We start from the raw sequence: 25,667 nt of genomic DNA, 5'->3' as shown, positions 1-25,667 counted from the left end.
ACAGATGGAATATACTGTCGGGAAATGTATGGAATTGTACTTTGTAGAAGCAATAAAGACAAAGACTATCATCTAAATGGGGATAAAATTAGACAAACAGACGTGTAAAAGGAATCCGAGATCTCGTGCACGGTTTCCGAAATGTTTACTTATAGTTTGAGGCGGTAGTAAGGAAGGCAAATGTAAGGTCAGCATTCATTTCGAGAGAGCTAGAAAACAAAAAGGAAGAATGTAATGCTAACCCTTTACAGGGTTTTGGTGAGATCGCATCTGGAATATGGTAAACATTTGGGTCCCTTACCTAAAACGGATGTGCTGACGTCGGAGGCCGATATCTAGAATGATCCCGGGATAGAAAAGGTCACGTTTGAGGAACATTTCCCAACTCTGGGCCTGAGCTCGCTTGAATTTAGATGGACGAGTCGCGGATCTGAGTGCCATCTATCGAATATTGAATGGCTGAGATAAAAGGACGTGGAGAGAATGTTTCCTGAAGTGGCAGAGTCCGGGGCCAGAGGGCAGAACCTCAGATAAGAAACGTCACTTTGGAACAAGGATGAGGAGGACATTCTGCAGCGGAAGTTAAGGACCTGTGGATATTTTGCTAGCTGTGGAGCCCATCTTATTGGGTTTATTTAAAGCGGAGACTGACAGGTTCTCGATTAGTAAGGTTGACAAAGGTGACGAGGAGAAGCCAGGAGAATTGAGTTGAGATTAGCCATGATGGGCAGGCGGAGAAACATCGATGAGTCGAATAGCCTAATTCTGCTCCTGTATCTTGTGGTGTTGTGGCCAAATTTGGTGACGAACTAATGGTGGATATTGTGTTTTCATGACTCACACACCAACCTGCCTGGCGTCCATGTGACAAAAGGTGAAGGCTCGGAACTTTTGAAGTGATCGCTTCATAGATGGTCTCGCAGATAAACACCTCACGACGAGGATGGGATTCGAACCCACGCGTGCAGAGCACAATGGATTAGCAGCCCATCGCCTTAATCTCTCGGCCACCTCGTCTGCTCTTCTCACTCCTGTGATTGGAAGTTTTGAATTTCTTCAGAACACTTACAAACTTTGCTTATGGTGCACACATTTATTTTCAGATTCTGTGTCGATTTATTTTACTCGCCGTGCTTACCAGAATTCCAGAACGTGAAAAGGTCAATTCTGAGAGTGATGCATTGCTTTGGGGATAATAGGGTGTCATTATTCCGGGGAAGTATTTATTTTACCAGGAATGAAATAAAATGCAAAGGAATGGAGCAAAATCTCTTTAATAAGGGCAGGAGTATCTGAAGGGGATAAAGAACCGTGGAGGAAAAATTCCAAAGTAATATCATTTGCCCAGTTAACTTTCGGCTTGTGAACATAACATCCACTGAGGCAAAATCAGATCTTCTGCTAAACGTGTCAGAGAGTCGACCAGTTTCTCTGAGCTATCGGTCAGCAGATTTAAATCGTTTAATAGGCTCTCTGAAACTTGGACGGATCCGCTGCTCGGAATCACTTGCACATTGAGGTGAATATTCCCGACTCTATTATTCTCTGGTCATTTCAAACAATATTCATCTGATTAACTTTGTGCAGTAGAAAATGTCGTTGTCTGTATGGACTGAATTGTGCAATACCGTTCGAGATTTAGATTTCGTCCTTGAATTGCATTGGCATTTCATTCAAAAAAAAGGGATCTCAATTTCTACTATATTATCGTTAAAATATTCTCACAATCACTCAGTCTGCTCTGAGTGTCCTCCTCCAAACGATATCCGTATCAGATTTGATTCTATGATAGGAACTCAACAATTATAAAATAGCATTGTCCTTTCTGTGTGTGTTTAATTTTTGAATTTTTGACGCGCGAAAATTGACTGTGGTCTCAGTAGTCCTGGAACAAAACTGTTCCATTCTCCGATTTCAATTCAAAAGCGTCCTCAACTATTTAGTCGGCGTTTACATTTGACTGTCAACTTGGGTCGGAAGGGGCAGGGATGAAGGCTGGGAGAAAATTCAACACTAATGAAGATTTGTGGATGGGGTGTAGGGGAGGGAGGGGGTGACGGAGACGGGGAGGGGTGTAGGGGAGGGAGGGGATGACGGAGACGGGGAGGGTTGTAGGGGAGGGAGGGGGTGACAGAGACGGGGAGGGGTGTACGGGAGGGAGGGGGTGACGGAGACGGGGAGGGGTGTAGGGGAGGGAGGGGGTGACGGAGACGGGGAGGGGTGTAGGGGAGGGAGGGGTTGACGGAGACGGGGAGAGGTGTAGGGGAGGGAGGGGGTGACGGAGACGGGGAGAGGTGTAGGGGAGGGAGGGGGTGACGGAGACGGGGAGGGGTGTAGGGGAGGGAGGGGGTGACGGAGACGGGGAGGGGCGTAGGGGAGGTAAGGGGTGACGGAGACGGGGAGGGGTGTAGGGGAGCGAGGGGGTGACGGAGACGGGGATGGAGACGGGGAGGGAGGGAGTGACGGAGACGGGGAAGGGCGTAGGGGAGGGAGGGGGTGACGCAGACGGGGTGATGGAGACGGGTAGGAGGGGGTGACAGAAACGGGGAGGGGTGTAGGGGAGGGAGGGGGTGACGGAGACGGGGAGGGGTGTAGGGGAGGGAGGGGGGCCGGAGACGGGGAGGGGTGTAGGGGGAGGGAGGGGTGACGGAGACGGGGAGGGGTGTAGGGGAGGGAGGGGGGCCGGAGACGGGGAGGGGTGTAGGGGAGGGAGGGGGTGACGGAGACCGGGAGGGGTGTAGGGGAGGGAGGGGTGACGGAGACGGGGAGGGGTGTGGGGGAGGGAGGGGGTCACCGAGACGAGGAGGGGTGTAGGGGAGGGAGGTGGTGACGGAGACGGGGAGGGTGTAGGGGAGGGAGGTGGTGACGAAGATGGGGAGGGTGTAGGGGAGGGAGGGGTGACGGAGACGGGGAGGGGTGTAGGGGAGGGTGGGGTGACGGAGACGGGGAGTGGTGTAGGGGAGGGAGGGGGTGACGGAGACGGGGAGGGGCGTAGGGGAGGGTGGGGTGACGGAGACGGGGAGTGGTGTAGGGGAGGGAGGGGTGACGGAGACGGGAAGGGGCGTAGGGGAGGTAAGGGGTGACGGAGACGGGGAGGGGTGTAGGGGAGCGAGGGGGTGACGGAGACGGGGATGGAGACGGGGAGGGAGGGAGTGACGGAGACGGGGAGGGGTGTAGGGGAGCGAGGGGGTGACGGAGACGGGGATGGAGACGGGGAGGGAGGGAGTGACGGAGACGGGGAGGGGTGTGGGGGAGGGAGGGGGTGACGGAGACGAGGAGGGGTGTAGGGGAGGGAGGGGTTGACGGAGACGGGGAGGTGTGTAGCGGAGGGAGGGGGTGACGGAGACGGGGAGGGGTGTAGGGGAGGGAGGGGGTGACGGAGACGGGGAGGGGCGTAGGGGAGGTAAGGGGTGACGGAGACGGGGAGGGGTGTAGGGGAGCGAGGGGGTGACGGAGACGGGGATGGAGACGGGGAGGGAGGGAGTGACGGAGACGGGGAAGGGTGTAGGGGAGGGAGGGGGTGACGGAGACGGGGAGGGGTGTAGGGGAGGGAGGGGGGCCGGAGACGGGGAGGGGTGTAGGGGAGGGAGGGGGTGACGGAGACCGGGAGGGGTGTAGGGGAGGGAGGGGTGACGGAGACGGGGAGTGGTGTGGGGGAGGGAGGGGGTCACGGAGACGAGGAGGGGTGTAGGGGAGGGAGGGGGTGACGGAGACGGGGAGGTGTGTAGGGGAGGGAGGGGGTGACGGAGACGGGGAGGGGTGTAGGGGAGGGAGGGTGTGACGGAGACAGGGAGTGGTGTGGGGGAGGGAGTGGGTGACGGAGACGAGGAGGGCTGTAGGGGAGGGAGGGGTGACGGAGACGGGGAGGTGTGTAGGGGAGGGAGGGGGTGACGGAGACGGGGAGGGGTGTAGGGGAGGGAGGGGTGACGAAGACGGGGAGGGGTGTAGGGAAGGGAGGGGGTGACGAAGACGGGGAGGGGTGTAGGGGAGGGAGGGGGTGACGGAGACGGGGAGGGGTGTAGGGGAGGGAGGGGGTGACGGAGACGGGGATGGAGACTGGGAGGGGTGTAGGGGAGGGAGGGTGTGTCGGAGGCGGGGAAGGGCGTAGGGGAGGGAGGGGGTGACGGAGACGGGGAGAGGGAGACGGGTAGGGAGGGGGTGACGGAGACGGGGAGGGGTGTAGGGGAAGGAGGGGGTGACGAAGACGGGGAGGGGTGTAGGGGAGGGAGGGGGTGACGGAGACGGGGAGGGGCGTAGGGGAGGGAGGGGGTGACGGAGACGGGGAGGGGTGTAGGGGAGGGAGGGGATGACGGAGACGGGGAGGGGCGTAGGGGAGGTAAGGGGTGACGGAGACGGGGAGGGGTGTAGGGGAGCGAGGGGGTGACGGAGACGGGGATGGAGACGGGGAGGGAGGGTGTGACGGGGACGGGGAAGGGCGTAGGGGAGGGAGGGGGTGACGCAGACGGGGTGATGGAGACGGGTAGGGAGGGGGTGACGGAGACGGGGAGGGGTGTAGGGGAACGAGGGGGTGACGGAGACGGGGAGGGGCGTTGGGGAGGGAGGGGGTGACGGAGACGGGGAGGGGCTTAGGGGAGGGAGGGGGTGACGGAGATGGGGAGGGGTGTAGGGGAGGGAGGGGGTGGCGGAGACGGGGAGGGGTGTAGGGTAGGGAGGGGGTGACGGAGACGGGGAGGGGTGTTGGAGAGGGAGGGGGTGACGGAGACGGGGAGGGTTGTAGGGGAGGGAGGTTGTGACGGAGACGGGGAGGGCGTAGGGGAGGGAGGGGGTGACGGAGACGGGGAGGGGTGTAGGGGAGGGAGGGGGTGACGGAGACGGGGAGGGGTGTAGGGGAGGGAGGGGGTGAAGGAGACGGGGAGGGGCGTAGGGGAGGGAGGGGGTGACGGAGATTGGGAGGGGTGTAGGGGAGGGAGGGGGTGACGGAGACGGGGAGGGGTGTAGGGGAGGGAGGGGGTGACGGCGACGGGGAGGGGTGTAGGGGAGAGAGGGGGTGACGGAGACGGGGAGGGACGTAGGGGAGGGAGGGGATGACGGAGATGGGGAGTGGTGTAGGGGATGGAAGGGGTGACGGAGACGGGGAGGGGTGTAGGGGAGGGATGGGGTGACGGAGACGGGGAGGGAGGGGGTGATTGAGGATCGTAGGGGAGGGAAGGGGTGACGGAGACGGGGAGGGGTGTAGTGCAGGGAGGGGGTGACGGAGACGGGGAGGGGTGTAGGGGAGGGAGGGGGTGACGGAGACGGGGATGGGCGTAGGGGAGGGAGGGGGTGACGGAATCGGGGAGGGGTGTAGGGGAGGGAGGGTGTGACGGAGACGGGGTGATGGAGACGAGGAGGGAGGGGGTGACGGAGTCGGGGAGGGGTGTAGGGGAAGGAGGGGGTGACGGAGACGGGGAGAGGTGTAGGGGAGTGAGGGGGTGACGGAGACGGGGAGGGGCGTAGGGGAGGGAGGGGGTGACGGAGATGGGGAGGGGTGTAGGGGAGAGAGGGTGTGACGGAGACTGGGAGGGGTGTAGGGGAGGGAGGAGATGACGGAGACTGGGAGGGGTGTAGGGGAGGGTGGGGGTGACGGAGACGGGGAGGGGCGTAGGGGAGGGAGGGGGTGACGGAGATGGGGAGGGGTGCAGGGGAGGGAGGGGGTGACGGAGGTGGGGAGGGGTGTAGGGGAGGGAGGGGGTGACGGAGATGGGGAGGGGTGCAGGGAAGGGAGGGGGTGACGGAGATTGGGAGGAGTGTAGGGGAGGGAGTGGGTGACGGTGACGGGGAGTTGTGTAGGGGAGGGAGGGGGTGACGGAGACTGGGAGGGGTGTCGGGAGGGAGGGTGTGATGGAGCCGGGGAGGGGTGTAGGGGAGGGAGGTGGTGACGGAGACGGGGAGGGGTGTAGGGGAGGGAGGGGTTGACGGAGATGGGGAGGGAGGGGGTGGCGGAGACGGGGAGGGGTGTAGGGGAGGGAGGGGGTGACGGAGACGAGGAGGGGTGTAGTGCAGCGAGGGGGTGACGGAGACGGGGAGGGGTGTAGGGGAGGGAGGGGGTGACGGTGACGGGGAGTTGTGTAGGGGAGGGAGGGGGTGACGGAGATGGTGAGGGGCGTAGGGGAGAGAGGGGGTGACGGAGACGGGGAGGGGCGTAGGGGAGGGAGGGGGTGACGGAATCGGGGAGGGGTGTAGGGGAGGGAGGGGGTGACGGAGAAGGGGATGGAGACGGGGATGGAGACGGGGAGGTGCGTAGGGGAGGGAGGGGGTGACGGAGACGGGGTGATGGAGACGAGGAGGGGGGGTGACGGAGACGGGGAGGGGTGTAGGGGAGGGAGGGGTGACGGAGACGGGGAGTGGTGTAGGGGTAGGGAGGGGGTGACGGAGACGGGGAGGGGTGTAGGGGAAGGAGGGGGTGACGGAGACCGGGAGAGGTGTAGGGGAGGGAGGGGGTGACGGAGACGGGGAGGGGCGTAGGGGAGGGAGGTGATGACGGAGATGCGGAGGGGTGTAGGGGAGGGAGGGGGTGACGGAGACGGGGAGGGGTGTAGGGGAGGGTGGGGGTGATGGAGACGGGGAGGGGCGAAGGGGAGGGAGGGGGTGACGGAGATGGGGAGGGGTGCAGGGGAGGGAGGGGGTGACGGAGATGGGGAGGGGTGTAGGGGAGGGAGGGGGTGACGGAGACGGGGAGGGGCGTAGGGGAGGGAGGGGTGACGGAGATGGGGAGGGGTGCAGGGGAGGGAGGGGGTGACGGAGATGGGGAGGAGTGTAGGGGAGGGAGGGGGTGACGGTGACGAGGAGTTGTGTAGGGGAGGGAGGGGGTGACGGAGACTGGGAGGGGTGTCGGGAGGGAGGGTGTGATGGAGACGGGGATGTGTGTAGGGGAGGGAGGGGGTGACGGCGACGGGGAGGGGTGTAGGGGAGGGAGGGGTTGACGGAGATGGGGAGGGGTGTAGGGGAGCGAGGGGGTGACGGAGACGGGGAGGGGTGTAGGGGAGGGAGGGTTTGACGGAGATGGGGAGGGTTGCAGGGGAGTGTAAGCGGTGTAAGGCCTTTCTCTCTCCCACCGTGATCTCTCTCTTTCACCGTGACGCCCCCTCCCTCTCCCTCTGACCTGACCTCTGCTCCCTCGAGACTCCCTGTTTACCAGCCTCCTCCCGAGTCCGTGGTCACCCCCAGGGGACAGAGGCGATCGCTGGTAAACAAGTGGAAAATATCCCACTCGGGGACCCGGCCTGTCCCGTGACAGATACACACACACACACAGGAACACCCGCAGACGGTCGGAACGCCCTCCCGGTCCGGCGTCCGCCGCCCCGCACTCGACTCCGAGCGCACCGAGGCTGCCGGGTTGACCGTCGGCGGCTGCGACTCACCCGGGACGAGATGGCGAGCCAGGGGCCGGTGAACCAGCAGGTAAGCGAACGCGCTTTTCCACGGGGGGCGAGCGACAGCGAGTTTTCACGGGAACCGTCTCCCCCCGGTGGTCGTCCCTCCATGTCCCGTGCGGAGGGTAAATGGCTCACCTCTCGCAGATCCCCCTCCGCTGCCTTCCCTCCATCCCGTAACTCATTTTCTGCCCCCCCAACCCGCCTCCCCTCTCCCTGTCCTCCTCGTCCACCCCATTCCCTCACCCCATCCTCAAATCCCACCTGCACCCTCTGCCCTCCACTGTTCACTCTCCCCCTCCCCTCCTCCTCCCTACCACCTCAAATCCCACCTCCTCCCTCTGCCCTCCACTCCTCACTCTCCCCTCCCCATATTCGTCCCTGCCCCATCAAATCCCACCTCCTCCCTCTGCCCTCCACTCCTCACTCTCCCCCTCCCCTCTTCCTCCCTACCCCCTCAAATCCCACCTCCTCCCTCTGCCCTCCACTCCAAACTCTCCCCCTCCCCCTCTTCCTCCTTACCCCCTCAAATCCAACCTCTTCCCTCTGCCCTCCACTCCCCACTCTCTTCCTCCCTATCCCCTTAAATCCCACCTCCTCCCTCTTCCCTCTGCTCCTTCTCACTCTCCCCTCCCCTCTTCCTCCCTATACCCCTCACCCCATCTCCCTGAAATCCCACCTCCTCCCTCTTCCTTCCACTCCGTTCTCATTTCTCAATCTCCCCTCTTCCCCCTATCAGCTTCACCCCATCTCCCTCAAATCCCACCTCTTCCCTTTTCACTCCACTCACTCATTTCCGACTCTTCCTCCCCCTCCCTCACCCCATCTCCCTCATTCCCCTCCTCCCTCCACTCCACTTACTCATTTCTGACTCTCCCTTCCCTCTCAATCCCCCTCTTCCTCCCTATCCTTCATCTCATCTCCCTCAAATCCCACCTCCTCCCTCTGCCCTCCACTCCTTCGCACTCTCCCCCTCCCCCTCACCCTCACCCCACCTAACTCGAGTCCCACCCCTCCCTCTTCCCTCCACTCCTTACTCATTTCTCACTCTCCCCTCTCCTCCTTCTTCCCTCCCCGTCCCTCACCCCATCTCCCTCAAATCCCACTCTCCTCCTTCAACCCTCCACTCCTTACTCACTTCCTCCCTCCAACCCCACCTCGTCCCTCCACTGCACTCAAATTTCCGACTCTCCCCTCCCTCGTCCTCCCTATCCCCCTCACCCCATCTCCCTCAAATCCCAATTCCTTCCTCTTCCCTCCACTCAGCACTCATTCTCAACTTCCCCCTCCCTCTCCGTACCCCCTCTCCTTCCCCATTCCCCTCACCCCATCTCCCTCAAATCCCACCTCTTCCCTCTTCACTCATATTTCCGACTCTCCCCTCCCTCTCCATCCCCCTCTTCCTCCCTATCCCCCTCACCCCATCTCCCTCAAATCCCACCTCCTCCCTCTTCCCCTCCACTCCTCACTCATTTCCGACTCCCCCTCCCTCTCCGTCCTCATCTTCCTCTCTATCCCCCTCAACCCATCTCCCTCAAATCCTAACCACTCCCTCTTCCCCCTCCACTCCTCACTCATTTCGCACTCTCCCCATTCCCTTCCCCCGGACCACCTCATCGTCCCTATCTCCGTCACTCCGTTGAAGTTAAATTTTTACGGGAAGTTCAGAATCAAGTTAAATTAGCAGTACAAGCTAAAAAACACGAGGGTCTGTTCACACGGGTTCGACCTCCGTTCAGAAAGCGGATGGCGGAGGGGAAGGAGCTGTTCCTTGAATAGTCAGGCTCCTGTACCTCTTTCCCGATGGCAGCAGTGAGGAGAGGATAAGTCCTGGGAGGTGGGGGTCCTAAATAAGTTTTGAGGTACTGCATCATCTTTTGCCCATGTCCCGGACGCTGGGAGGCTGCCGCCCCCTGCTGGCGGGGACTGGGGATTGCAGCTCCCCCGCGGCTTTGTCCGACCCCTGCTCAGTGGCGCCACCCTCCGTCCGCAGGCAGGGCTGCGGCCGATCAGATCGGCCCCCCACTCCCACAGGAGGTCTGTACAAACTTGCCCGGCTTACGGAGCGCTCTCGTCGGGGCTTCTTGCGTCCAAGAGCCTGGAGGGGCGAGGTTGCTACGTCGCAATCGGCCACATCTGGAGCGTCGCGCACACTTCTGGTCGCCCCACTACAGGAAGGTGCGGTGCTGTGGCGGTGTCCCCGGGGTTCCTCAGAATCCCAGCTTCGTCGCTGCCGCGCCTCAGCGACGCGGAGAGCCCGCCGCCCCACACAGGCCCTTCGGCCCGCAATGCTGTGCCGACCACGTACTCACTTTAAGAGATTACCTCGGGCTCCCCCGTGACCCTCTGTCTTCCCAAGCTCCGTGCACCCGTCCAGGAGTCTCTCAAGAGGCCTTCTTTGCAACGGCACCGGCGGGTCGGACCCAGGGTGGGTCTTCGGAACCTGAAACTGCTCACCACACAGCCCATCGAGTCCCGGGTTCCAGTCGACCCCACGCACCTGCTTTCTCGCCATATCCTTTGGTGCCCTGGCCGCCATAAATATACCCACGGACTTGGCTAGCGCCGCAGATTTACCACGCTCTTGACCGCCCTCCTGCCTGCCTGCGTTCCCCTTCGAAATGGACAGGTTAAGGGGTCAGGGCGGATGTACGATAGTCTGAGGAGTTGTCTGGTCTTGCAAAGGCGCAGACTGTCTCCCCCGTGTAAAATTCACGGTGCAGCGGCGCCCTCTGCTAGACAAGGCCGGGACTGCCGTCAGAGTTCGCACGCTCCCGCTGTCAGGATCAAAATCAGGTTGATTAGTCCCGACGAAGGTTCTGGGCCTGAAACGTCGACTGTACCTCTTCCTAGAGATGCTGCCTGGCCTGCTGAGTTCACCAGCAACTTTGATGTGTGTTGCTTGAATTTCCAGCATCTGCAGAATTCCTTGTGTTCAGGTTTAGCAGATTAGATTAGATTCAACTTTGTGCCGACTGCAGACACAAAGCCAATGAAATGCATCTAGCATCTGACCAGAAATGCAAAGAATAGTGTTAGACAATAGACAGCAGTCAATAGGTGCAGGAGTAGGCCATTCAGCCCTTCGAGCCAGCACCACCATTCACTGTGATCACGGCTGATCATCCACAATCAGTATCCAGTTCCTGCCTTCTCCCCTTATCCCTTCACTCCGCTATCTTTCAGAGCTCTATCTAACTCTTTTCTGAAAGGATGCAGAGAATTGGCCTCCACTGCCTTCTGGGGCAGAGCATTCCACAGAACCACAACTCTCTGGGTGAAAAAGTTTTTCCTCAACCTCGTTCTAAATGGCCTACCCCTTATTCTTAAACTGTGGCCTCTGGTTCTGGACTCACCCATCAGCGGGAACATGCTTCCTGCCTCTCGCGTGTCCAATCCCTTAATAATCTTATATGTTTCAATCAGATCACCTCTCAGCCTTCTAAATTCCAGAGTATACAACCCCAGTCACTGCAATCTTTCAACATATGACAGTCCCACCATCCCAGGAATTAACCTCGTGAACCTATGCTGCACTCCCTCAATAGCAAGAGCGTCCTTCCTCAAATCTGGAGACCAAAACTGCACACAGTACTCCAGGTGTGGTCTCACCAGGGCCCTGTACAGCTGCAGAAGGACCTCTTTGCTCTTATACTCAATTCCCCTTGTTATGAAGGCCAGCATGCCATTAGCTTTCCTCACTGCCTGCTGTACCTGCATGCTTACTTTCAGTGACTGATGAACAAGGACACCTTTTGTTATTCACAAAAGAACTTCGAATAAATAAAAATTAAGTGCTGCAGCACACAAATATAAAAGTACTGAGACAGTACAATACGGATGCAATACTGCTTAGCGCTGTGATGTGAGGTTCAACAGGGTCACAGCCTCAGGGAAGAAGCCCTTCCTGTGCCTGCTGGTGTGGAAACGGAGGCTCCTGTGGCACCTACCGGATGGGAGGAGAGTAAAAAGTCCTTGGTTAGGGTGAGATGCATCCCTGATAATGCTTTTCACCCTGTCCAGGCAGCGTTTTTGGTAGATGTTCTCAATGGTGGGCAATTGGCTGCCGATAATCCGCTGGGCAGTTTTCACCACATGCTGGAGTGCTTTGCGGTCCGATACGGGACAATTGCCACACCACACTGAGATGCAGTTGGTGAGTATGCCCTCAATGGTACAGCGGTAAAAGTCCGTCAGTATCCTGGGGCAGAGGTGAGCTTTCTTCATGCTCCGCAGGAAATAAAGGCGCTATTGCGCCGTCTTGATCAGGATGGAGGAGTTCAGGGACCAGGTGAGATCCTGGGAAATGTGGACACCGAGGAATTTGAAGCTTGATACACGCTCCACTACAGATCCGTCGATGTAAATGGGGACATGAGTGTGGCTCCCGGCATGCCGGCATGTCCACCAGCATGTTAACTTAGCAGCAGTAGTTCAATATAGAAGAAAAAATAATAATAATAATAATAAATAAGTAACTCAATTACGTTTATTGAATAGATTAAAATCGTGCAACAAACAGAAATACTGTGTATTTTAAACAAAAGTGAGGTAGTGTCCAAAGCTTCAATGTCCATTCAGGAATCGGATGGTAGAGGGGAAGAAGCTGCTCCTGAATCACTGAGTGTGTGCCTTCAGGCTTCTGTACCTCCTCCCTGATGGTAACAGTGAGAAAAGGGCATGCCCTGGGTGCTGGAGGTCCTTAATAATGGACACTGCCTTTCTGAGACACCGCTCCCTGAGGATGCCCTGGGTAATTGGTAGGCTAGTACCCAAGATGGAGCCGACTAGATTTACAACCTTCTGCAGCTTCTTTCGGTCCTGTGCAGTAGCCCCTCCATACCAGACAGTGATGCAGCCCGTCAGAATGTTCTCCACGGTACAGCTATAGAAGTTTTTCAGCGTATTTGTTGACATGCCAAATCTCTTCAAACTCCCAATGAAGTATAGTCGCTGTCTTGCCTTCTTTATAACGACATCGATATGTTGGGGCCAGGTTAGATCCCCAGAGATCTTGACACCTAGGAACTTGAAGCCGCTCACTCTCTCCACCTCTGATCCCTCTATGAGGATTGGTATCTGTTCCTTTGTCTTACCCTTCCTGAAGTCCACAATCAGCTCTTTCGTCTTACTGACGTTGAGTGCCAGGTTTTTGCTGTGACACCACTCCACCAGTTGGCATATCTCACTCCTGTACGCCCTCTGGTCACCATCTGAGATTCTACCAACGATGGTTGTACCGTCAGCAAATTTATAGATGGTGTTTGAGCTATGTCTAACCACACAGTCATGTGTATACAGAGAGTAGAGCAGTGGGCTAAGCACACAGCCCTGAGGTGCGCCAGTGTTGATCGTCAGCGAGGGGGAGATGTGATCACCGATCCGCACAGATTGTGGTCTTCGGGTTAGGAGGTGGAGGATCTAATTGCAGAGGGAAGTACAGAGGCCCAGGTTCTGCAACTTCTCAATCAGGATTGTGGGAACGACGGTGCTGAACGCTGAGCGATGAACCCGCCCCGCTGCTGTTCCAGTGGGTTAGTAAGAGTCCAATATACACATGAAAGCCAGCGGAAGTTGTAAGTCCAAAGAAACACGCACACACAGAAAATGCTGGAGGAACTCAGCAGGCCAGGCAGCATCCGTGGAAGAGAGTGAACAGTCGATGTCTCGGGGGGGCCGAGACCCTTCATCAGGGCTGAGCGAGGAGGGGAGCATTCAGAGTTAGAAGGTGGGGGGAGGGGAGGGGAGGAAGGAGTACATGGTGGCAGGTGATTGGTGAACCCGGGAGAGGCTGAAGTCAAGAGCATGGTTGATTGGTGAAAGAGGGAAAGGGCTGGAGAAGGGGGAATCTGATTGGTGAAAGAGATGAAGGAGATGGTTAAGGGGGAATCTGATTTGTGAACGAGGTAAAGGACGAGAGAGGGAGGGATCTGATTGGTGAAAGAGATACAGGGCTGGAGAAGTGGTGATCTGATTGGTGAACGAGGTAAAGGACGAGAGAAGGGGGGATCTGATTGGTGAAACAGATACAGGGCTTGAGAAGGGGGGATCTGATTGGTGAAAGAGATACAAGGCTGGAGAAGGGGGGGATCTGATTGGTGAACGAGGTAAAGGACGGGAGAAGGGGGAGATCTGATTGGTGAAAAAGATACAGGGCGGGAGAAGGGGGGATCTGATTGGTGAACGAGGTAAAGGACGAGAGAAGGGAGCGATCTGATTGGTGAACGAGGTAAAGGACGACAGAAGGGGGGGATCTGATTTGTGAAAGAGATACAGGGCTGGAGAAGGAGGGATCTGACTGGTGAAAGAGATACCGGGCTGGAGAAGGGATGACCTGATTGGTGAACGAGGTAAAGGAAGAGAGAAGGGAGCGATCTGATTGGTGAAACAGATACAGGGCTGGAGAAGGAGGGATCTGACTGGTGAAAGAGAGACAGGGCTGGAGAAGGGGGGATCTGATTGGTGAAAGAGATACCGGGCTGGAGAAGGGATGACCTGATTGGTGAACGATGTAAAGGACGGGAGAAGGGGGTGATCTAATTGGTGAAAGAGATACAGGGCTGGAGAAGGGGGGATATGATTGATGAACGAGGTAAAGGGCTGGAGAAGTGGGGATTTGATTGGTGAAAGAGATACAGGGCTGGAAAAGGGGTGCTCTGATTGGTAAACGGGGAGAAGGACGGGAGAAAGGGGGATATGATTGGTGAAAGAGGTACAGGGCTGGAGAAGGGGTGCTCTGATTGGTAAACGGGGAGAAGGACGGGAGAAGGGGGTATCTGATTGGTGAAAGAGGTACAGGGCTGGAGAAGGGGTGCTCTGATTGGTAAACGGGGAGAAGGACGGGAGAAAGGGGGATATGATTGGTGAAAGAGGTACAGGGCTGGAGAAGGGGTGCTCTGATTGGTAAACGGGGAGAAGGACGGGAGAAAGGGGGATATGATTGGTGAAAGAGATACAGGGCTGGAGAAGGGGGTGATCTGATTGATGAACGAGGTAAAGGGCTGGAGAAGTGGGGATTTGATTGGTGAAAGAGATACAGGGCTGGAAAAGGGGTGCTCTGATTGGTAAACGGGGAGAAGGACGGGAGAAGGGGGATCTGATTGGTGAAAGAGGTACAGGGCTGGAGAAGGGGGTGATCTGATTGATGAACGAGGTAAAGGGCTGGAGAAGTGGGGATTTGATTGGTGAAAGAGATACAGGGCTGGAGAAGGGGGGATCTGATTGGTGAACGGGGTAAAGGACGGGAGAAGGGGGGATCTGATTGGTGAAAGAGAGACAGGGCTGGAGAAGGGGGTATCTGATTGGTGAAAGAGAGACAGGGCTGGAGAAGGGGGTATCTGATTGGTGAAAGAGGTACAGGGCTGGAGAAGGGGGGATCTGATTGGTGAAAGAGGTACAGGGCTGGAGAAGGGGGTATCTGATTGGTGAAAGAGGTACAGGGCTGGAGAAGGGGGTATCTGATTGGTGAAAGAGGTACAGGGCTGGAGAAGGGGGTATCTGATTGGTGAAAGAGGTACAGGGCTGGAGAAGGGGGTATCTGATTGGTGAAAGAGGTACAGGGCTGGAGAAGGGGGTATCTGATGGGTGAAAGAGGTACAGGGCTGGAGAAGGGGGAAGGACAGAAGAGCATGGAAAAAGGGAAAGCGGGCGGAACCAGGGAGAGGTAATGTGCAGGCAAGGAGAAGAGGTGTGAGGTGGGGAGGGGAACGGAAAGGGGACTGGTGAAGGCGAGGAAGTAGGGAATTATGCGGCAGGAGGAAATCGACGCTGATGCCATCAGGTTGGTTGCTTCCCAAATGGAATATAAGGTGTTGCTCTTGCAAACAGAGTGAGGCTCCCATCGGGGCAGGAGAGGAGGCCATGCACTGACGCACCAGGCTGGGAATGCTGAGGATGGAAGCCATTGCTTTGACCGCACTTGGAGTATTCTAATCATTTGAGAAAGGATGTGTGCTGGCAATTGGAGAGGGCCCAGAGGAGGTTCACGAGAATAATGCAGGGACATAAAAGGTTAACGTATGCGGAGCGATTGGTGGCTCCGGGCCTGAACTCGCTGGTTAGAAGAATGAGTTACTGTTGGTGTGGTGCGGGGGGAGGAATTTCATTGAAACCTATCGAATATTGAAAGTTCGAGACAGAGTGGATATGGAGAGGATATTTCCTATAGTGGGGGGAGTCTGGGACCAGAGGACACAGATAGAGTGGATGTGGAAAGGATGTTTCCTATAGCGGGGGAGTCTGGGACCAGAGGACACAGATAGAGTGGATGTGGAGAGGATATTTCCTGTAGTGGGGGAGTCTAGGACCAGAGGACACAGATAGAGCGGATGTGAAGAGGATGTTTCCTATAATGGGGGAGTCTAGGACCAGAGGACACAGATAGAAGGGATGTGGAGAGGATGATTCGAAGAAGGAGTCTGAGAGTCTGAGTGGGAGTGCCGAAAAAGAGATTTTTGAAATTTTCGTTATTTTTTTTCTCCAACGGCTTTCTGAGAGGCGGGACTGCGCAGGCGTGTGACGTCGGACAGTGCAGCGAGGCAGATTTAAAAGGAACAGAGCCTCATAGAGCGGGCAGCGTAGTTTGCGGGCAGCGGAGTGAGCCGGGAGCAGAGTGAAGACTTAAGGGCTTCGGCTCACCGGGCTTAGGCGGAAGCGGGCGAGGCGAGGAAGGTTTGACATTCATTTTCTGTTGCTATTTGAGGAGAGGGGCATTATGACTGTGAGGGCAGTTTGCTGTTCTCGGTGTCGGATGTGGGAGGCCCTGGAGTCTCCAAGCCTCCCGGACGTCTACATCTGCGCCAAGTGCATCGAGATGCAGCTCCTAAGGGACCGCGTTACGGAACTGGAGCTGCAGCTCGATGACCTTCGTCTGGTCAGGGAAAGCGAGGAGGTGATAGAGAGGAGTGGAAGGCAGGTGGTCACGCCGGGGCCACGGGAGGCAGACAAGTGGGTCACGGTTAGGAGGGGGAAGGGGAAAAGGCAGGTGATGGGGAGTACCCCGGCGGCTGTGCCCCTTAACAACAGGTACTCCTGTTTGAGTACTGTTGGGGGGGACAGCTTACCCGGGGGAAGCGACAGTGGCCCTGCCTCCGGCACAGAGTCTGGCCCTGTAGCTCAGAAGGGTAGGGCAAGGAAGAGGAGGGCAGTTGTGATAGGGGACTCGATAGTAAGGGGGTCAGATAGGCGATTCTGTGGACGCAGTCCAGAGACTCGGATGGTAGTTTGCCTCCCTGGTGCCAGGGTCCGGGATATTTCTGATCGTGTCCAAGATATCCTGAAGTGGGAGGGTGAAGAGCCAGAGGTCCTGGTACATATAGGTACCAATGACATAGGTAGGAAAAGGGATGAGGTCCTGAAAGAAGAATATAGGGAGCTAGGAAGGGAGTTGAGAAAAAGGACCGCAAAGGTAGTAATCTCGGGATTACTGCCTGTGCCACGCGACAGTGAGAGTAGGAATGCGATGAGGTGGAGGATAAATGCGTGGCTGAGGGATTGGAACAGGAGGCAGGGATTCAAGTTTTTGGATCATTGGGACCTCTTTTGGCGCAGGTGTGACCTGTACAAAAAGGACGGGTTACACTTAAATCCTAGGGGGACCAATATCCTGGCAGGGAGATTAGCGGGGGCTACTGAGGTGACTTTAAAATAGAATGGTTGGGGGGTGGGAATCAAATTAAAGCGGCTAGGTGTGAGGAGGTTAGTTCACAACAGAGGGATGGGAACCAGTGCAGAGAGACAGAGGGGTGTAAAGTGAGCGTAGAAGCAAAAAGTACAAAGGGGAAAAGTAAAAGTGGCAGGCCGACAAATCCAGGGCAAGCATTAAAAAGGGCTAAGAGAGTTGTAAAAGAGCGTCTGAATGCTTTATGTGTCAATGCAAGGAGCATTCGTAATAAGGTGGATGAATTGAAAGTGCAGATTGTTATTAATGATTATGATATAGTTGGGATCACAGAGACATGGCTCCAGGGTGACCAGGGATGGGAGCTCAACGTTCAGGGATATTCAATATTCAGGAGGGATAGACACGAAGGAAGGGGAGGTGGGGTGGCGTTGCTGGTTAAAAAAGAGATTAACGCAATAGAAAGGAAGGACATAAGCCGGGAAGATGTGGAATCGATATGGGTAGAGCTGCGTAACACTAAGGGGCAGAAGACGCTGGTGGGAGTTGTGTACAGGCCACCTAACAGTAGTAGTGAGGTCGGAGATGGTATTAAACAGGAAATTAGAAATGTGTGCAATAAAGGAACAGCAGTTATAATGGGTGACTTCAATCTACATGTAGACTGGGTGAACCAAATTGGTAAAGGTGCTGAGGAAGAGGATTTCTTGGAATGTATGCGGGATGGTTTTTTGAACCAACATGTCGAGGAACCGACTAGAGAGCAGGCTATTCTGGACTGGGTTTTGAGCAATGAGGAAAGGTTAATTAGCGATCTTGTCGTGAGAGGCCCCTTGGGTAAGAGTGACCATAATATGGTGGAATTCTTCATTAAGATGGAGAGTGACATAGTTAATTCAGAAACAAAGGTACTGAACTTAAAGACGGGTAACTTTGAAGGTATGAGACATGAATTAGCTAAGATAGACTGGCAAATGACACTTCAAGGATTGACGGTGGATATGCAATGGCAGGCATTTAAAGGTTGCATGGATGAACTACAACAATTGTTCATCCCAGTTTGGCAAAAGAATAAATCAAGGAAGGTAGTGCACCCGTGGCTGACAAGAGAAATTAGGGATAGTATCAATTCCAAAGAAGTAGCATACAAATTAGCCAGAGAAAGTGGCTCACCTGAGGACTGGGAGAAATTCAGAGTTCAGCAGAGGAGGACAAAGGGCTTAATTAGGAAGGGGAAAAAAGATTATGAGAGAAAACTGGCAGAGAACATAAAAACGGACTGTAAAAGCTTTTATAGATATGTAAAAAGGAAAAGACTGATAAAGACAAATGTAGGTCCCCTGCAAACAGAAACAGGTGAATTGATTATGGGGAGCAAGGACATGGCAGACCAATTGAATAATTACTTTGGTTCTGTCTTCACTAAGGAGGGCATAAATAATCTTCCAGAAATAGTAAGGGACAGAGGGTCCAGTGAGATGGGGGAACTGAGCGAAATACATGTTAGTAGGGAAGTGGTGTTAGGTAAATTGAAGGGATTGAAGGCAGATAAATCCCCAGGGCCAGATGGTCTGCATCCCAGAGTGCTTAAGGAAGTGGCCCAAGAAATAGTGGATGCATTAGTGATAATTTTTCAAAACTCGTTAGATTCTGGACTAGTTCCTGAGGATTGGAGGGTGGCTAATGTAACCCCACTTTTTAAAAAAGGAGGGAGAGAGAAACCGGGGAATTATAGGCCGGTTAGCCTAACGTCGGTGGTGGGGAAACTGCTGGAGTCAGTTATCAAGGATGTGATAACAGCACATTTGGAAAGCAGTGAAATGATCGGACAAAGTCAGCATGGATTTGTGAAAGGAAAATCATGTCTGACGAATCTCATAGAATTTTTTGAGGATGTAACTAGTAGAGTGGATAGGGGAGAACCAGTGGATGTGGTATATTTGGATTTTCAAAAGGCTTTTGACAAGGTCCCACATAGGAGATTAGTGTGCAAACTTAAAGCACACGGTATTGGGGGTAAGGTATTGGTGTGGGTGGAGAATTGGTTAGCAGACAGGAAGCAAAAAGTGGGAATAAACGGGACCTTTTCAGAATGGCAGGCGGTGACTAGTGGGGTACCGCAAGGCTCAGTGCTGGGACCCCAGTTGTTTACAATATATATTAATGACTTGGATGAGGGAATTAAATGCAGCATCTCCAAGTTTGCGGATGACACGAAGCTGGGTGGCAGTGTTAGCAGTGAGGAGGATGCTAAGAGGATGCAGGGTGACTTGGATAGGTTGGGTGAGTGGGCAAACTCATGGCAGATGCAATTTAATGTGGATAAATGTGAAGTTATCCACTTTGGTGGCAAAAATAGGAAAACAGATTATTATCTGAATGGTGGCCGATTAGGAAAAGGGGAGGTGCAACGAGACCTGGGTGTCATTATACACCAGTCATTGAAAGTGGGCATGCAGGTACAGCAGGTGGTGAAAAAGGCGAACGGTATGCTGGCATTTATAGCGAGAGGATTCGAGTACAGGAGCAGGGAGGTAATACTGCAGTTGTACAAGGCCTTGGTGAGACCACACCTGGAGTATTGTGTGCAGTTTTGGTCCCCTAATCTGAGGAAAGACATCTTTGCCATAGAGGGAGTACAAAGAAGGTTCACCAGATTGATTCCTGGGATGGCAGGTCTTTCATATGAAGAAAGACTGGATGAACTGGGCTTGTACTCGTTGGAATTTAGAAGATTGAGGGGGGATCTGATTGAAACGTATAAGATCCTAAAGGGATTGGACAGGCTAGATGCGGGAAGATTGTTCCCGATGTTGGGGAGGTCTAGAACGAGGGGTCACAGTTTGAGGATAGAGGGGAAGCCTTTTAGGACCGAGGTTAGGAAAAACTTCTTCACACAGAGAGTGGTGAATCTGTGGAATTTCTCTGCCACAGCAAACTGTTGAGGCCAGTTCATTAGCTATGTTTAAAAGGAAGTTAGATATGGCCCTTGTGGCTACAGGGGTCAGGGGGTATGGAGGGAAGGCTGGGTTCTGAGTTGGATGATCAGCCATGATCATAATAAATGGCGGTGCAGGCTCGAAGGGCCGAATGGCCTACTCCTGCACCTATTTTCTATGTTTCTATGTTTCTATGTTTCCTATAGTGGGGGAGTCTAGGACCAGAGGACACAGATGGAGTGAATGTGGAGAGGATGTTTCCAATAGTGGGGGAGTCTAGGACCAGAGGACACAGATAGAGTGGATGTGGAGAGGATGTTTCCTATAGTGGGGGAGTCTCGGACCAGAGGGCACAGATAGAGTGGATGTGGAGAAGATGTGTCCTGTAGTGGGAGAGTCTAGGACCAGAGGACACAGATAGAGTGAATGTGGAGAGGATGTTTCCTCTAGTGGGAGAGTCTAGGACCAGAGGACACAGATAGAGTGGATGTGGAGAGGATGTTTCCTGTAGTGGGGGAGTCTAGGACCAGAGGACACAGATAGAGTGGATGTGGAGAGGATGTTTCCTATAGTGGGGGGGAGTCTAGGACCAGAGGACACAGATAGAGTGAATGTGGAGAGGATGTTTCCTGTAGTGGGGGAGTCTAGGACCAGAGGACACAGATAGAGTGGATGTGGAGAGGATGTTTCCTATAGTGGGGGAGTCTAGGACCAGAGGACACAGATAGAGTGGATGTGGAGAGGATGTTTCCTGTAGTGGGAGAGTCTAGGACCAGAGGACACAGATAGAGTGGATGTGGAGAGGATGTTTCCTATAGTGGGGGAGTCTCGGACCAGAGGACACAGATAGAGTGGATGTGGAGAGGATGTTTCCTGTAGTCGGAAAGTTTAAGACCAGACGACACAGCCTCAGAATAGATGGGCGTCCATTTAGAACAGAGATAAGGAGGAATTTATGTTGCGGGTGAATCTGTGGGATTCGCTGCTGGGGCGATATTAGCGTGGATTCAGGGAGGGTCGAGTGGGGCAAAATGCGAGAGAAATTGGAGGAGACAAAGATGTTTTTTTTCTGAAAGCCCGCTGTTAATGGCAAGGTCTTTAGCAGCGTCGCTGAGCAGAGAGATCTTGCGACCCAGGTTCATCGCTGCTGGAAAGCGGCTGCACAGATCGACAAGGCGGATCAGGAGGCTGCCTCACGGGATGCTTGTGTTTGATATACTGAGTTCAAAAGTTAGCGGGTTATGTTGCAACTTTATCGGGTTTGATGGACAGTACCCCGGTCAAAGACCCTCTTCTTCCTTCCACCCTGTTTCCCCCCCACCCCCCAGCCTCTCTCCATGACCCCGATCCCGGTCAAAGACCCTGTTCCCCCCCCCCCACCCCCAACCACCACCCCCCCCCCCCCAGCCTCTCTCCATGACGCCGATCCCGGCGAAGGCGGACACGCCGATCCTGGTGACGGAGCCGCTGTGCCAGATCCCGGGGTTTCCGCCGTCCTACGCCAGCGCGCAGCTCCCGCCGGGGACCTAACTGATCCCCGGCCTCGAGGAAGAGGCGGCCGAGGCGGAGAGGGAGGCGACCAGGAGGAAGCTGAGAAACCTGGCGGTGGCTGGGCCAGGAATCCGCCGCGGGGTCGGGCCGACATTGCGGGGGGGGGGGGTGTGGGGCGGGGGAGGGAAGGGGCACTCCCCGCCGGTCACGGTGCGTGTCACACCCTCTTACCTCCAGACCCCTTGTCCCTCGACACTCCCCACCGTTCACGGTGCGTGTCCCACCCCCTTACCCCGAGTCCTCCCTGTCCCTCGACACTCCCCACCGTTCATGGTGCGCGTCCCACCCTCTTAACTCGAGTCCTCCCTGTCCCTCGACACTCCCCGCCGTTCATGGTGCGCGTCCCACCCTCGTACGGCGAGTCCTCCTGTCCCTCGACACTCCCCACGGTTCACGGTGCGTGTCCCACCCTCGTACCCCGAGTCCTCCCTGTCCCTCGACACTCCCCACCGTTCATGGTGCGCGTCCCACCCTCGTACGGCGAGTCCTCCTGTCCCTTGACACTCCCCACCGTTCACGGTGCGAGTCCTAAACTCGTACGCCGAGGTCCCCCTGTCCCTCGACACACCTCACCGTTCACGGTGCGTGTCCCACCCTCGTAACCGAGTCCCCCTGTCCCTCGACACTCCCCACCGTTCACGGTGCGTGTCCCACCCTCGTACCCCGAGTCCTCCCTGTCCCTCGACACTCCCCACCGTTCATGGTGCGCGTCCCACCCTCGTACGGCGAGTCCCCCTGTCCCTCGACACTCCCCACCGTTCACGGTGCGAGTCCTAACCTCGTACGCCGAGGTCCCCCTGTCCCTCGACACACCTCACCGTTCACGGTGCGTGTCCCACCCTCGTACCCCGAGTCCCCCTGTCCCTCGACACTCCCCGCCGTTCACGGTGCGTGTCCGACCCTCGTACGGCGGGTCCCCCTGTCCCTTGACACTCCCCACAGTTCACGGTGCGTGTCCCACCCTCGTACCCCGAGTCCTCCCTGTCCCTCGACACTCCCCGCCGTTCACGGTGCGTGTCCGACCCTCGTACGGCGGGTCCCCCTGTCCCTTGACACTCCCCACAGTTCACGGTGCGTGTCCCACCCTCGTACCCCGAGTCCTCCCTGTCCCTCGACACTCCCCACCGTTCATGGTGCGCGTCCCACCCTCGTACGGCGAGTCCCCCTGTCCCTCGACACTACCCACCGTTCACGGTGCGAGTCCTAACCTCGTACGCCGAGGTCCCCCTGTCCCTCGACACTCCCCACCGTTCACGGTGCGTGTCCTAACCTCGTACGCCGAGGTCCCCCTGTCCCTCGACACTCCCGACCGTTCACAGTGCGTGTCCGACCCTCGTACGCCGAGTACCCCTGTCCGTCGACAGTCCCCACCGTTCACGGTGCGTGCCCCACCCTCGTACCCCGAGGTCTCACCGTCCCCTCGACACTCCCCAGCGTTCACGGTGCGTGTCCCACCCTCGTACCCCGAGCCCCCTGTCCCTCTACACTCCCCTCCTTTCATGGTGCGTGTCCGACCCTCGTACACCGAGTTCCCCCGTCCCTCGAAACTCCCCACCGTCCTCGGTGTGTGTCCCACCCTCGTACCCCGAGTTCCCCCGTCCCTCTCACACGCCCCACCGTTCACAGTGCGTGTCCCACCCTCGTACGCCGAGTCCCCCCTGTCCCTCGACACTCCCCACCGTTCACAGTTAGTGTCCCACCCTCGTACCCCGAGTCCTCCCTGTCCCTCGACACTCCCCACCGTTCATGGTGCGCGTCCCACCCTCGTACGGCGAGTCCTCCTGTCCCTCGACACTCCCCACCGTTCACGGTGCGAGTCCTAAACTCGTACGCCGAGGTCCCCCTGTCCCTCGACACACCTCACCGTTCACGGTGCGTGTCCCACCCTCGTAACCGAGTCCCCCTGTCCCTCGACACTCCCCACCGTTCACGGTGCGTGTCCCACCCTCGTACCCCGAGTCCTCCCTGTCCCTCGACACTCCCCACCGTTCATGGTGCGCGTCCCACCCTCGTACGGCGAGTCCTCCTGTCCCTCGACACTCCCCACCGTTCACGGTGCGAGTCCTAACCTCGTACGCCGAGGTCCCCCTGTCCCTCGACACACCTCACCGTTCACGGTGCGTGTCCCACCCTCGTACCCCGAGTCCCCCTGTCCCTCGACACTCCCCGCCGTTCACGGTGCGTGTCCGACCCTCGTACGGCGGGTCCCCCTGTCCCTCGACACTCCCCACAGTTCACGGTGCGTGTCCCACCCTCGTACCCCGAGTCCTCCCTGTCCCTCGACACTCCCCACCGTTCATGGTGCGCGTCCCACCCTCGTACGGCGAGTCCCCCTGTCCCTCGACACTCCCCACCGTTCACGGTGCGAGTCCTAACCTCGTACGCCGAGGTCCCCCTGTCCCTCGACACTCCCCACCGTTCACGGTGCGTGTCCTAACCTCGTACGCCGAGGTCCCCCTGTCCCTCGACACTCCCGACCGTTCACAGTGCGTGTCCGACCCTCGTACGCCGAGTACCCCTGTCCGTCGACAGTCCCCACCGTTCACGGTGCGTGCCCCACCCTCGTACCCCGAGGTCTCACCGTCCCCTCGACACTCCCCAGCGTTCACGGTGCGTGTCCCACCCTCGTACCCCGAGCCCCCTGTCCCTCTACACTCCCCTCCTTTCATGGTGCGTGTCCGACCCTCGTACACCGAGTTCCCCCGTCCCTCGAAACTCCCCACCGTCCTCGGTGTGTGTCCCACCCTCGTACCCCGAGTTCCCCGTCCCTCTCACACGCCCCACCGTTCACAGTGCGTGTCCCACCCTCGTACGCCGAATCCCCCCTGTCCCTCGACACTCCCCACCGTTCACAGTTAGTGTCCCACCCTCGTACCCCGAGATTCCCCCGTCTCTCGACACTCCACGCCGTTAACGGTGCGTGTCCCACCCTCGAACCTCGAGTCCCCCCGTCCCTCGACACTCCCCACCGTTCTCGGTGCGTGTTCCACCCTCGTACCCCGAGGAATCCCCCCCCCCGTCTCTCGACACTCCCCGCCGTTCACGGTGCGCGTCCCACCCTCGAACCTCGAGTCTCCCCGTCCCTCGACACTCCCCACCGTTCTCGGTGCGTGTCCCACCCTCGTACCCCGAGGTCCCCCCGTCCCTCGACACTCTCCACCGTTCACGGTACGTGTCCTACCCTCGTACCCCGAGTCCCCTGTCCCTCGACACTCCCCACCGTTCACGGTGCGTGTCCGACCCTCGAACCCCGAGGTTCCCCTGTCCCTTTACACTCCCCTCCGTTCACGGTGCGTGTACCACCCTAGTACCCCGAGGTTCCCCTGTCCCTCGACACTCCCCACCGTTCACGGTGCGTGTACCACCCTCGTACCCCGAGTTTCCTCTGTCCCTCGACACTCCCCACCGTTCACGGTGCGTGTCACACCCTCGTACCCCGAGTCCCCCCGTCCCTCGACACTCCCCACCGTTCACGGTGCGTGTCCCACCCTCGTACCCCGAGTCCCCCTGTCCCTCGACACTCCCCACCGTTCACGGTGCGTGTCCGACCCTCGAACCCCGAGGTCCCCCCGTCCCTCGACACTCCCCACCGTTCACGGTGCGTGTCCGACCCTCGTACCCCGAGGTACCCCTGTCCCTTTACACTCCCCTCCGTTCACGGTGCGTGTACCACCCTCGTACCCCGAGGTTCCCCTGTCCCTCGACACTCCCCACCGTTCACGGTGCATGTACCACCCTCGTACCCCGAGGTTCCCCTGTCCCTCGACACTCCCCACCGTTCACGGTGCTTGTCACACCCTCGTACCCCGAGTCCCCCCGTCCCTCGACACTCCCCACCGTTCACGGTGCGTGTCCCACCCTCGTACCCCGAGTCCCCCTGTCCCTCGACACTCCCCACCGTTCACGGTGCGTGTACCACCCTCGTACACCGAGGTCCCCCTGTACCTCGACACTCCCGACCGTTCACAGTGCGTGTCCGACCCTCGTACGCCGAGTACCCCTGTCCGTCGACAGTCCCCACCGTTCACGGTGCGTGCCCCACCCTCGTACCCCGAGGTCTCACCGTCCCCTCGACATTCCCCAGCGTTCACGGTGCGTGTCCCACCCTCGTACCCCGATCCCCCTGTCCCTCGACACACCTCACCGTTCACGGTGCGTGTCCCACCCTCGTACCCCGAGTCC

General features: G+C 57.4%; 1 non-coding gene and 1 pseudogene across 1 annotated transcript; both read right to left on the bottom strand.

The window, feature by feature from the left end:
• Nucleotides 1-935: 935 nt before the first annotated feature.
• On the bottom strand, nucleotides 936-1,017 carry trnas-gcu (transfer RNA serine (anticodon GCU)). Its single transcript has one exon. It is a non-coding gene; the product is annotated as a tRNA-Ser (tRNA).
• Nucleotides 1,018-12,780: 11,763 nt separating this feature from the next.
• LOC134341868 (proline-rich protein 36-like) lies at nucleotides 12,781-15,006 on the bottom strand (annotated as a pseudogene).
• Between the last annotated feature and the right edge of the window lie 10,661 nt (nucleotides 15,007-25,667).

The sequence above is a fragment of the Mobula hypostoma genome, unplaced genomic scaffold, assembly GCF_963921235.1.
Source record: "Mobula hypostoma unplaced genomic scaffold, sMobHyp1.1 scaffold_53, whole genome shotgun sequence".
NCBI classification, from domain to species: domain Eukaryota; kingdom Metazoa; phylum Chordata; class Chondrichthyes; order Myliobatiformes; family Myliobatidae; genus Mobula; species Mobula hypostoma.
The sequence above is the reverse complement of the archived record's forward strand: the minus strand, read 5'-3'. Positions and strand labels throughout refer to the sequence as shown.